The 12,943-nt window shown below is 47.0% G+C and overlaps 1 protein-coding gene across 7 annotated transcripts in view; it reads right to left on the bottom strand.

The window, feature by feature from the left end:
• Window positions 1-11,770, bottom strand: part of ZMYM2 (zinc finger MYM-type containing 2) — a 103,585-nt gene extending 91,815 nt beyond the window's left edge. For 3 of the 7 annotated variants that reach the window (XM_064171398.1, XM_064171439.1, XM_064171407.1), the window contains exons 1-2: window positions 10,613-11,770; window positions 9,560-9,617 (exon numbers count right to left, since the gene is read on the bottom strand). The gene's annotated coding sequence lies outside the window, so the exon portion shown is untranslated. Of the gene's footprint in view, window positions 1-9,559; window positions 9,618-9,930; window positions 10,327-10,411; window positions 10,579-10,612 lie in introns of those variants that run through there. The other 4 variants (XM_064171413.1, XM_064171450.1, XM_064171432.1 and 1 more) reach the window with 4 other exon arrangements.
• Window positions 11,771-12,943: the final 1,173 nt, after the last annotated feature.

The following is a 12,943-nucleotide window of genomic DNA, read 5'->3' as shown; positions in this document are numbered from 1 at the left end:
CTGTGCTACAAACAATATTAGCCTGTTCAGCATTTCTGTTTGTTAATTCTTCAGATAGAAATATACAACGATAGCCAAGCAGTTGCAATGGCAACAATTCCAACATACTGCCAGCATTTGTGTCTGGTAAAAACCAATCAACCTTTGTTGCACCCTCCATTTTCTGTCATTTGTAAATTGCAATTCAGTAAACAGGGCAGGACCTGCACAATCAGATTTGGTCCAAACAGTAGACAGTGATAAAGTTCCTGTCGTACGTGAAAAGACACTGTTAGGGAAAACTGCCTGGGTATTTTCTCCTCTGGACGAAGGGAAAACTGTCCAAGGGGTGGTGTCTGCTGAAGGTCCTGGTCATACCTACTGGGTAATGCAGGAGAATGGTGAAATCCAGTGTATTCCAAAGAGAACTCTAACTTTAGCTGAGAGAGTCTAAATTGAGAGTGTATAACACAAGCTGCTAGGAGTTTTCTGTTCTAGGCACCATCAGCATCCAATGAAAGAATCTACAGTACATGAGCACGAACCCAACGTAACCTGGGAGTGCCTGCTCTCATCTCATCTGTAAGGAGACAAACTGCTGTTTTCCGAGTTTTTGAATCACCTACATCTGAAATAGCTGGAATGAAGTGTGAACTGAACTTGTAATATTCATTAGTGTAAATATTGTCTTAGATTAGATCAGACAGTTCTCAGCAATACTCTGAGTGAAACAGACGGGGGTGGATTGTGCTAGTTTGAAGCTAGCTAGAATGTTTTGGTGAGAAGGACTAGATTACAGGCTGTGAAAGCACCACTTTTTGCAGCAACCATAGAAAAAAATGTTACCCTGAGATAGAGATGAGAGGCAAGGTATGAGATTTAGTCTTGTCATTTATTTACAACTTGTCCCAGGTTGAGGCTATAGGGTTAAAAACTGGAGACTAGAAGATTATTATTCAATCCCATAATTCTGCTATCTCTTTATAGACTCACAACAAGGTCAGTTCGTTCTCCTTTCCTCCTCCTTCTGCCCTGTGTGTGTGGCGGGAGCCACTTTATCGGGAACATGTAAGTGGTAGGCCTCCAGACGCTTGTTTAGGCCTATTTGGATGGTAGAGGCATTGGTGGGGGAAGGACTGGAGCACTGGGGAGTATTAGATTTTGTTTTTTTGGGATGGGGGAAAAATTCAAGGGGGTTTGCCATGGATGGGGTAATTGCTTTATAATGTCTAGCTCTGTATTTTCTCTCCAATTTGATTTAAGAGTTTAATTTCTGTCATTTCTCTTTAAAAATCACAACAGAATTTTTGGTGGCCCATACGGGAATCGAGATGGTTGGTTTTGCATGGACTGAATTGGAGAAAAATATAGAATTAAGGCTTAGGAAAAAAAAATGGGAGAAAGAAGCAGCAACAAGCGAGTCAAAAGGTCTGAGATGGCAGAGGATGCTATGGGACCCCCGCCCCTGAAGCGGCCACGGCTCAAGCTGACCCACAGCAGGGTACCAAGCGGCCCTGCATGGGGCGAGCTGGAGGGGTGGGGTAGAGCGGAGCATGCAAACCCCTGCGTATTTTCCCCTCCTGATAGGAATCCACGGGCGGTGGAAATGCAGGCGGCTCCGGCAATGCCGGTAGCCTCCCCTGGACCCGTAGACCCAGGCAGCGTTTCGAAGACGGTGCCTCGTGGGAGCAGCGCCACCCTGCTTGGCGGGCGGATGGCCGTGGTGGCCACCCTCTTGCTGGGCGCAAGGGGATGAGCTGGTGATTCCAGAGAAACGACCGCGCTTAGGTACCCTTCTTGTCCCAGCACAGGCAGCGTGTACAGTCAGGCTGCAGCTGTAAACAACGAGTCTGCATTTGGAGTGTGTCCTACTGGGGAATATGCGGAGAGCGGCGATGGGGATCCCCTTCCCCTGCTGCAAATCAGCCTTAACTTCACTGTGAGAGAACTAGCGGCACCGAGCATGGGAGGGGTTTGCCCCACTTCCCATGCACTCCAGCCGGTTCTGCACATAGTAGCTAGCCAGGAGTAGCAGTGTGTCCCCGCGTATCCCCGCTGAGTTTCCAGCGGAGGCAGAAGCAGCAGCACTGCAGCTGAGTTCACACGGCAGGGCGAGCCGCAAGGGTGCCCTGATGGTAGTGCCTCCACTGGCCGGTAAGGCAGTGGTGAGGATGGACACTCCTGGTCAGGCAGTGGTTGCAGTGAATGGCACTGATCCCGTTTTCTTCCCTCTTCTGCCACCTGCTCCTCATCCACTACCAGAACCTCCTCCTCGGATGTCTGTTGAGAAGGTGGAGGGAGAGGTGCTGTGAAAGGTTAAATAAAATTTGAAACGATTTTGCTCAGACTGGGGAAGGAAGACAAGGGCACAGACTGGTGGTGTGGTGGGTTCACTTCTGGTTGTGCACCCTCGGGTGGTGGATGGCCTGGTATAAGAGACAAGTAGAAGCATGGGACTCTTGTAGATACTGGAACTCATCTGTGACAGAGAGATGGAATTCATCTGTGACAAAGGGATCTTCACTCCTGCATGCATGAGAAGCAAACTGGAGCAACAGCTTGAAGAATGGAAATGAACTGGACTTAGTTACCCCACTTGACTGCCCCAGGTGTGGAGACACACCATTTGAGACGACTGTGGACTGAGCCAGATTGTGCTGAGAAGGACTCTAAGAGAATCTGCAATGAGTAATTGAGACTTTGCAGTGGGCAGTTGCTTGGATGCACGGACTGCAAAGAGCTGAGTGAGAATGGACTAGGACTGTCCATTACTTGATCTTGAGTGCTGCTGAACACAATGCAGATGGAAACAGAGTTCCTTTGTTTGTGAAAAGGGTTAGTTGGGAAAATTGTATGGGTGTTTTCTGCCTTTGGGTGGGAATACAACCTGTCCAAGGGGTGGTTACTTCCTGGTGGGGGAAGTCCAGGACATATATGTTGGTCAATGCAGAAAGGTGGTAAGACCAAGTGTGTTCTGCAAAGAAATTTTGACTTGAACTGAGACAATGTGAGTTTAAAGTATGTACAAGTTGTTATTGAGTCTCTTTCAGATAGCTGATGTCATCTGAGAAGTCCCACTGGATGAGAAGAGTTGTGTCCAGGATCTCAGCGACAGATGGTTTTGAAGAAGCACCAGGAAGATGCAGGATTTAGATGGCACTGTTGACTATATAAAGTCTGTTTCTAGTTAGATGAGTAGTGCAATGAGCAGGAATTATGGGATTGAATATAGGAGTGGAATGTCCCAAGTTGAGGCTATAGGGTTAGAAAACTTTCTGGGGACTAGATTATTATTCAATCCCATAATTCTGCTATCTCTTTATAGACTCACAACAAGGTCAGTTCGTTCTCCTTTCCTCCTCCTTCTGCCCTGTGTGTGTGGCGGGAGCCACTTTATCGGGAACATGTAAGTGGTAGGCCTCCAGACGCTTGTTTAGGCCTATTTGGATGGTAGAGGCATTGGTGGGGGAAGGACTGGAGCACTGGGGAGTATTAGATTTTGTTTTTTTGGGATGGGGGAAAAATTCAAGGGGGTTTGCCATGGATGGGGTAATTGCTTTATAATGTCTAGCTCTGTATTTTCTCTCCAACTTGATTTAAGAGTTTAATTTTAGTTGTTTCTCTTTTAAAAACACAACACAACTAAACAGGCAACACTTAAATGTCTACCAAGAGTCATCTTACTACATGGAAGAAATCTGCAGTCTGTTAGAAGAATAGCTTGCGCTGTCTCTAGAGCAAGGGCTAGATTATGGACTCTAACCAAGTATCATGACAATACTGTCCACAAATGACCACAAGGAGTTTCCCTTTAGGGGAGGAAGAATTGCTTTTGCAGTAAGAGTCTGAGCTAAAGGTCAGGCATTTGCAAAGAAAGTCAGAAGAAGCTTACACACTGAGATTTAGCTAGCACAGAAGGCAACAAGTCCAGAAGAAAGAGACTTGAAGGTACCCATACAGAGATGATAGCTGAGATTAACTAAATGGTTTTAAAATAAATTTGATGTGGTACTAGGGACAAATGCCAAACTGGAGAAGTCTTACATGGATCTAAAGAAATAGAACCCCAGAATGAACTAGTTTTCACTAAGGTTAAACTTTGAAGGAGCAGAAGTTTAAAAAAATTACTACAGTTGAATGGGCTTTTGTTTAAAGTTCAGTGCAGTTACATTGCACAGAAGAGCCTCAAGGAACACAAAATGCCAATATGCTTCCAACAAAAGTCTACAGGAGGAATACAAACTGGTCCGTGTTTCCAAGATTGACTATTTGTCATGCAGACCTAAATTTCAAAAGCATGCACAGTTATCCTATGGATTATGCCAAATTTTACTATCTTCTTCTAATGCCATCTTTTGCGACAAAATACTAAGGAAGCTGCACACAGAAACTAATACAAACTCTTCTTTAACACCATTGTCCCCTCCTAATTGATCTACTTTCTTTGATGGCCTTGTAAGAGTCAGGTGCATGAACTATGGTGCAAGCATTTAAACATTTAACCTCCTATCAACTAACAGAGTGTGTGGCAAGTGTGCACCACCGCTTGGCACAATTTATTAAACAAAAGGTAGAATTAAGGTGATATCCAGTTAGCATGTGTCAGTAAATACTGAAATAATGAGTAGGGACTATGCCTTTATAGATTTAGTACAGCACTAGGAACACAAACTTAAGTATGAAGTCTTCAGGAAGTTACAATGATATAAACTGAAGAATTCTCATAATCTTGCAAGGGTTAAAGAAAAAAGTTTATGAACCTTAATGTATAGTTTTGTACTGAATGCCTAACTCATTTATTTTAGGTAAGGCGGCAACATATGAAGTGTTTGAGAGACCTGACACTACCCTTTCTGTAGAACAAGAGTGCATGATTAGCAGTCTCAACTCAAATTTAAAGCAAACAACAAAAAAAGTACAACAATTCTCCTGGGCTTCTGACACTCAGTGTGGCTGGAAAGAGCACTGGTAACACCCAACCAAGTACATTTCAAACCATTACTGCAGCTACTCTATTTGGAGTACTGAACAATTACTTCTGCACTCCTGCCTCAGGGATGAATCCTTATCATCCCCATCAGATTCATTTTCCAGTGCCTGAAGGTGAAAAGGGCAGACAAGGAAGTTACTATTAAGACAGCTTTGAAAAGCCTGAGACACACAAGAGTGGGGTGCTTAAGCATTAGGACAAACCTACAAAATACAAATATCCTCCAAACACAGAGCAGTTTGAAAAACACATAGTTGGTGGCAATCATGTCAGTGGAGACTCCCAGTTGATCACAAAACCGAATCAACCTCTGTCAATCTTTGTTGGACAAGCAAAATCTTAATTTTACACCTGTACTGTAACCAGACACAATTGTTCTGAGAGCAAAGTGGTATTAAAAAATACAAAAAAAAAAAAAACAATTTCATTACTGACATGTCAAGTTCATGATACTTCAGGTGAAAGCATGAGAATTCCTCAATGGACAGCTATGATCTAACCTGTCTTATATTTGCTGATCTCACCTACTCTAAGTGTAGATGTTGTAATCCATACAGACATGTAATTTGATTGTGTGAATCATACTGAACTACGATGACAGTTTCACAGAATATTTATTATCTTAAAATTAGTAATTTCTCAAAGCTCACAAAAGAAATAAGGCTTAAATTGCCAAAACTATTTAAGCATAATTAAGTGGCACTGAAATCCTAGAATCATTTAGATTAAAAAACACCTTTTAGATCTGAGTCCAACTACTAATCCAACACTGCCAAGTCCACCACTAAATCCTGTCCATAAGTACCACATCTACAAGTCTTTTAATTACCTCCAGAGGCACAACTCAACCACTTCCCTGGACAGCCTGTTCAAACACTTAACAACTCTTTAAATGAAAAAAAAACTTTCCCAACACCAAATCTAAACCTCCTATTTGAAGACATTTCCTCCTATCTTATGCACTTGTTACTAGGGAGAAGCGATTTGACATCCTGCCACAACCTCCCCTCAGGTAGCTGTGGAGAACAATAAGGTCTCCCCTGTCATCCCCTTTTCTCCAGACTAAACATTCACAGCTTCCTCAACTGCTCCTCATCAGACTTACTCTCTAGACGCCGCACCAGCTTCACTGCTATTCTCTGTACGTGCTTTATTAAGTGGCTCAAAACCGAACACAATATTTGAGCTGTGGTCTCATAAGTGCTGAGTTCAGCAGCACAACCACTTTCCTAGTCTTGCTGCTCACACTGTTTCTGTTAGAAGCCAGGATGCTATTTGCCTTCTTGGCCACTTGGACAGACCGCCGCCTCCTATTCAGCCAAGTTAACCACAGCAGTAATGAATGCTCCTTAGCCATCTCAGCGGAGATCCACACAGCAGCAAAGAAGCAAGACTTCTAATTTGTATGGAACTGCTCTCAGGTTCTAATACATTAAGTGTTCTCCTAGAGAAGTGGCAGGATCAATAGTGCAACTGTAGTGCATCCATACAAATGCACGCAGCACGGGCAACAAACAGGAGTTAGGATCCACTGTGCAACTACAAAGCTATGATATAAATTCAATGCAGTCACAAGCATTAACTGAAGAGCACATACCATACAACTGCACTTCAGAAGCCTCATACTGGTCCCTTCCACCTAAAATTTCTCTTAGAAGTACAAAACAAACTTAAAAATCTTGATCCAAAATTAAGATTTTAATACTAGAGTCTAAATTGAGCAGATCATTCATATACCAAGTTAGCATCTACTGCAAATCATACTGGACAGCAGCACATAGAGCAGCCTAAAAGAAAGGAAGATGAGCTAAGTTTCCTCAGAACTCTAATCTCTCAGAAAGCCAGTTGACCTCCTAAAGCATCCACCTTCTAAGGTTAAATCACTGAAATGAAGTTCAAGTCAAATAGAAAGTGGACTTTCAATTGTTAAGTTGAACTGAACCACTGCAGTGGACAGTGAAACTCTTGTATCATACAGGGCTTTACGAACCTCATGAGCCAAGTATCACCTCAAATTTCCCACAACAGACATCTAACTAGTCTTTTGAGCCATTCTAAACTTTGAATTTCAATCCCTCACCAACGGGGCTAGGCTGAGTTTGTTGTAATTAATGATGCACATCTGGAAAAAAAAGAATAGTTCTCCATGAACGGCGGATTTTCCATTAGTAATACTTCTTGAGATACAAATTTTTCACAGAACTTGGCTTTTGTTGAGGAATGTGTATCAACTGGTTGCAAACTCTGACACAAGAAAACAACTTCAATAATACTGCATTTAGTCATCAAGACAAAAATGAAGGCTACTGTAACCATGCAAGATTGTTCATGATGCTACTGGGAAAAAAAAAAAAAAAAAAGTTAGAGAGACAGCAAAATCTGAAAGGGGTTGCACCAGTTTTGGTCCTATTTCCCTTTTTATTACTGAACAAGCTCTGCAAAAGACAAAGAAACTTGCTTTCACTTTTTCACTGGTGTTTGTACATTCTTGCTTATGCAAATCCCTCTTAGGATATTATCCCAGGTTAAGCAACACTAGAATGCAATCACATTAATCCTCTTCCACCCCAAATATACCTAATATAAAGCAAACTTATTAGACATTCTAATTAAGACAATATTTTATTGAAACTAGTTAGCTTACCTAATAATGTCCCACCATCACCTTTAGTTCAAAATTTGAGTTGAGGAGTTGCTCCTAGAGCTGACTTTGCAGCAGTAAACAGAACATATATTCCTGCATGCAACAGCATGGCCTATCAGATCACACTTTTTTCCTACAGGCACGTGCTAGAGAAAAGGTTGTACCACCACCATCACAGTTGGAGAAGGACAATGTGGCATCTTACTAGGATACTTTTGTGCAAGATGTTAGTGTAATTCACAAACCAGCTGGCAACTACACATTGGGGTTTACTGAATCTTAGCTGTACTGCTGTTCTTGGCAGTATTCTCATCTTTTCATAGGCAGTCACAAAACCCCATAATATTCTTTTTCAAACCAGCTCCAGTATACATCATCCTTTTACACTCTCAACACAACAGCCTCCCTCTTTACAAGGCAGTATCTGCCTTGATCGCTCTTTGAAGAAACTTTAATGTGAAGCATCACAGTATCTGTCACACTGGAATGTGTGATGAACCAGAAGTGAAATTAGATGGTAGCCTTACATCCAAGACACTGTAGGAGTTAAAAACCCTTACCAATTAAAAATCTGAAATGACAGTAGTTAAATCAAGGTTTAGAACAGACCACTTTGCTAATAACAGGCCATACTCCACACCTTCCATGAGGTTGGCAAATCTAGCATCTCAGAATAAATCCAAATATGATGGCTTCCCCCAAAGCAGTGGGGTTTTGCAAAAAACTACTTTATTCTTTGTATATGAGAGCCACCAAAAGTCAAAAAGTTGCAAGCTACAAATGTGGGAAGTATACTGCCTAGAATGGAAAGGGGGAGGGGCGGGGTGGGTGAAGAAGGAAAACAGCATGTCAGGATACAAGTGTCGGGGAAAACTACAACATACAAGTCTCTCCTGTGACAAGCGAAGAACCCAGAGCGCAAGCCAGGCGCTGCCTTTTTGTTTTGTTCTCCGGCTGCACGTTACCCACCAGACCGGCGGGGCCGCTGCACTCCCTGCGGCGGCCTCTAGCGGCCATGACCCGCGCCCGCATCCTGGCTCCAGAGCTCCCCATGCCCGCACCGCCTTGCTTCTCTCCCCGGCTGCACTACCTTGCCGTTCCTGAAGCCCTCCTGCAGCCAAAAAACTTATTACTACAAGGGGCACAAGCCAGAGTCAAATTACATCCCAAATCCTATTGACAGGGATTGATAATCAGCTTCTCCTTAACCAACCCAATAGAGATGATAATCTGTTCTGAAAAAAATCTCACACAAGATGAAACGTCAAAAATTACCAATATTAACAAGATGTGGGTTTCCCCAGTGACTTCCAGCTTTTTTTGTGGAAGGGGAAAAGTAAACGGCCCAGAAGACCCACCAAGGTACATAAATTGCAAAGGGCACTCAACAAAATCTCACAAGCAAATATGCAGGCATAAAGAACCAGTCTGGCATAAAGAACCAGTCTGAACGCACAAAGGAGAGACGCTCGAGTATGCTCCATGAATTGCTGGGTTATTTTACACCTTTTGCTCCTCTTCTTAGCTACAAGACATACAGGCCATGAATTGAAGAAATAAGGGGGGGAAACTGAAGACGGCTAGAGGTGTCTCGTCAGATTTTAATACACGCTCTAGAACTCTAGAGGGCACCCGAAATATGCCCTCCCCCTCCCTCCTGGGCCGGGTAACGTGAGCAGCGGCAGCAGTCCGTACTCTGCTTGCCGGAGTTGGTATTGCAGGAGCGACGTCTGCAGCAGCAGCAGCACCCACCCCAAGGAGAAGCCGCCTCACAGCCATTACTGGGGCTTCGCCCCAGGGCGGCAGCAGCTGGACCCAAGAATTTCCCCACCCAACCCATAAGGCCCCTCCTTCTACCTCTGCCCTCCGAGAATATAGGGGGATGGGTCAAGCCTTCCCAAAGCAGGTCTAGCAGAGGCAGAAATAAAAACATAAACAGCACTCACAATGGAGCTCCCTCTCCTTGTTGGTCTCTGCCAAGGCTGCACCAAACTGGGCTGGAGCCTAAAGGAAAGACACGGGGTTAACGTGGGGCAGCAAGAAGCAGGCAGCGCCCCTAGGCAGCATTTCCTTTGCTTGCCAGGGCAGGTATCGCCTGCATCACCCATCACTTCCCTTAATCCTAGCCCAATTAATAAATAAATACAAACTGCCCTCGGAGGCAGTGGGGCACTCCTCACGCACACCCACACCGCGTGCCGCCACTGAATAAGTGGAGGACAGGAAGCTGCCCCGGGGGTAGCGACGCCGAAGGCTTCTCTGCTCGAGCGCGGGGGCAAAGGAAGCAGCGGCACCCACGGCGGGGCGCAAACATTACCTGCTAACTTGCCTTAAGCAGTCCCGAAACAGCGCCCCGGGGGGTCGCAAGGCCCTCAGCGGCGGCCACTCAGAACCGGGCGAGTGCCTCGGCCCTTCGCACGCTCTCACAGCAGTTGCCCCCGGTCTCGGGTTTGCCCCCCTGCAGTCGGCCAGCAGCACTGCCGCCTCCTGTCCGCCATTAGAGAGACCCAGCCAAACAATACGGGAGGGGAGAAGCGACGGCTGCAGGATCCACGGAGCGCCGCGCCGGGCAGGAGAGGGAGGCACCCGCGGGGGAGGGGGCAGAGGGGGGGGCGGCGAGGGTGGGGGGTGTGAGGGGGGCAGGCCATGGGGCAGAACAACAGTCGAGGGCCCAGCGGAGAAGGAAAGGAGAGAGTTAAAATAGGAGGTGCTAAACCAGACCCAGCCCTTCCCCCAAATGCCCCTGCCTTCCCCCCCCGGGTTGTCCCCGGGCGCCCCCATTTACCCCAGCCGCCCACCTTCGCCCCACAATGGTTAATCGTGTGGCTGCCCCCAGCGCTGCCCGCGTCCCCTTTGCCGCCGGAGGTGGCAGTGCGGCAACGACACCGTGGGGTACTAAGCCCCTGCAGCCCGGAGGCACGGCGGATACTCTTCCATCCCCACCCTCGGGGCAGTTCCGCGCCGCCAGCCCACCCCGAGGTACAACACTCCGACCTTACCCGGATCCCCACCGGTCGTAGGCACGGATACCACCCCACCCCCCGCCGCTGGGGACGCACGCACTCCGCGTTACTCCTCCGGCGTCTCAACTCTAACTCGGTCTAGTCCCGGGCAAAGCGCAGCTGCTGGCGAAGGGAGGAGGAACCGGGCCAAGTGAGCTCTGGGGAGATCCGCCTCCCTGCCCTGCCATTGGCTCTCCCAGAGGGCGGGCCCTCGCGTTGGGATAGCGGAGTGGGTGGGCCGCCCATCCATCAGAGCCGCCCGCAGCCGGTTGACCCTATAAACTGCCAATCTTCCTCCTAGCCATGCCTGGGGTTCTTCCCACTGTAGATCCATAAGGTCTGAGGAACCCGGATCGTTGCTCACCGGTTCGTTACCCGTGTCCGAGGGTTGCGCTCTCTGCGCAGCATGTTGACAGCAACAACTTGGAGAAGTTTGTGCTGCCGCTGGCCGAGTGGTGCTGGCGGCTGGCCACCGGTCTGAAGGTTGCGCTGCCCATCTCAGCCTTGCCCACAGTCCCTGTGGGCGCCACAGACCCAGCCGTGGGGCGCGTGCTCCTCTGCGCCCCGCGCCGCCCAGCGATAGAGCTGGCAGGTCATCGAGAGGTGCCCGCTTGCTCCTGCTCCCCAGCGGGGCTTTGAACCTAGGGCTGTTTCCATGAGACAGAGTGGGTAATGGGAGCCTTCCCACAGGGAAATGGGAGAGAACGCACATAGCCCAATGAGGGTGCCTCCTCCGCAGCCTGCCCTACCAAGCTGCGCCTGCTTGCCGCCTTCACCTTAAGACGCCCTACTGCCCCCACTCGCTGCGGAGGAGGGCGCCATGTCAGATGCCGACATAGCTTCTGGAGGAGCTGGTGGTGGTGGTAATAGTGACAGCGTCCTCCATTTTGTCAGAAGCTGCTGCGAGGACCAATTCGAACCAATATGAGGCGCAGCGGGGCGTCCATTTGAAGCGCCTCTGTCTGGCTCCCCTCGGGAAGAGCAACTTCTTTGCCCTCCGGCAATGCCAAGGAGTGGGGAGGAGCGCCCCATCCAGAGACGGCGGCCAGGCGCCAAGAGCCAAGCTCTCTGCCCGCCCTCCGCCAAAATGGAGGATGCGCACTTCGCTTGCGCGGCTCCTTCCCTGCGCGCCGTCCATGGCATTCACGCCCGCTCCTTCGAAGACCTCGGGAACCCAGCCTCCCGTGTTGCGCGCTGGTCCTGCGCTGCCTCATTTAGTCATCCTCCTCTGCCCAGTGGAGGGAGAGTGAGACAGTAAATACCCGCCCTGTGTATTCTAGCCAGTATCAATTCGTCTCGGCCAAGCGGAGCAGCATCCCCCGGAGAGAGCTTCCTGCATGCACAAGGAGCCGCTAGCGCCATTTCCAGCCGGGAGGCTCCCGCGGGCTCGGACGCTGTTGAAATTCCAACCCTAAATCTCGTGTGCTCCATCATATCAGCTGGGTCAAGACCATTTTCTTTCTGCCTTGAATGTCTTCTTGGTTGGTAAAGTCATGTTAGGTCATCGTCCACATACTTTACAGCTTTTCAAGTTCCGTGTCTCAAGAAGACATCTTTTCCACGACAGGACTTATCCGTGAGTATTTACATTCTGGTGACGCTCAGAAATTCAAGAGGACCTAAGCACCTGCGTTTGAAAACTTTGATGCATCCAGAGACGGATAACAGAAAATAAGCGGTTTTTTTTCTAATTCAGAACACATTAAGTGAATCTTAATACTCTTATTAGTCGTTAAAAAAGTAGCCAGAGCACCTTCCTCTTAGCACTGCCCAAGCAATAGGCATTAACTGAGCGTTACGAGGACTTTGATGTAGCAATGTAGTAACAGACAATTTTCATTAATGTTTTCGTTTTTTACCACTTGAACAAATTTTAATTGTTTTGCTTCCAATTTTGGAACTGTATTGAAGTGCGCTTATAGATAGAAGTCTGTAGGTCCAGAGAACTCTTGTGCCCCTACAGACATGTAGCTCTGTTTTTTAATTCTTATGTTCAAATTTAGATAAAAATAATGAAATCTACCATGTATTCTCCATTATTTTTTCACCTGACATCAGGGGAAAGAAAGAAGATTTTCAGACACCTATGTAAATTCCTTTTCATCTGTAAAACCATTTCTAACTCACTATGCTAAAGAACAATCCAGATTGAGTATTTCTTTTCTGTGGTTTGAAAGAGTAAGCATTAGCTCAAACACTAAGCTGTAAAATGTCTTCATGAACATCAGAGTTCTGAAACAGATGTATTTATAGGCTGCACACATCTCCTTTCATGGACAGGCCTGATGTCAGCAACTTTACTTAAAAATGTCAGATTTACTGACTGGC

The sequence above is a fragment of the Pogoniulus pusillus genome, chromosome 3 (assembly GCF_015220805.1).
Source record: "Pogoniulus pusillus isolate bPogPus1 chromosome 3, bPogPus1.pri, whole genome shotgun sequence".
Classification (NCBI taxonomy): Eukaryota; Metazoa; Chordata; class Aves; order Piciformes; family Lybiidae; genus Pogoniulus; species Pogoniulus pusillus.
The sequence above is the reverse complement of the archived record's forward strand: the minus strand, read 5'-3'. Positions and strand labels throughout refer to the sequence as shown.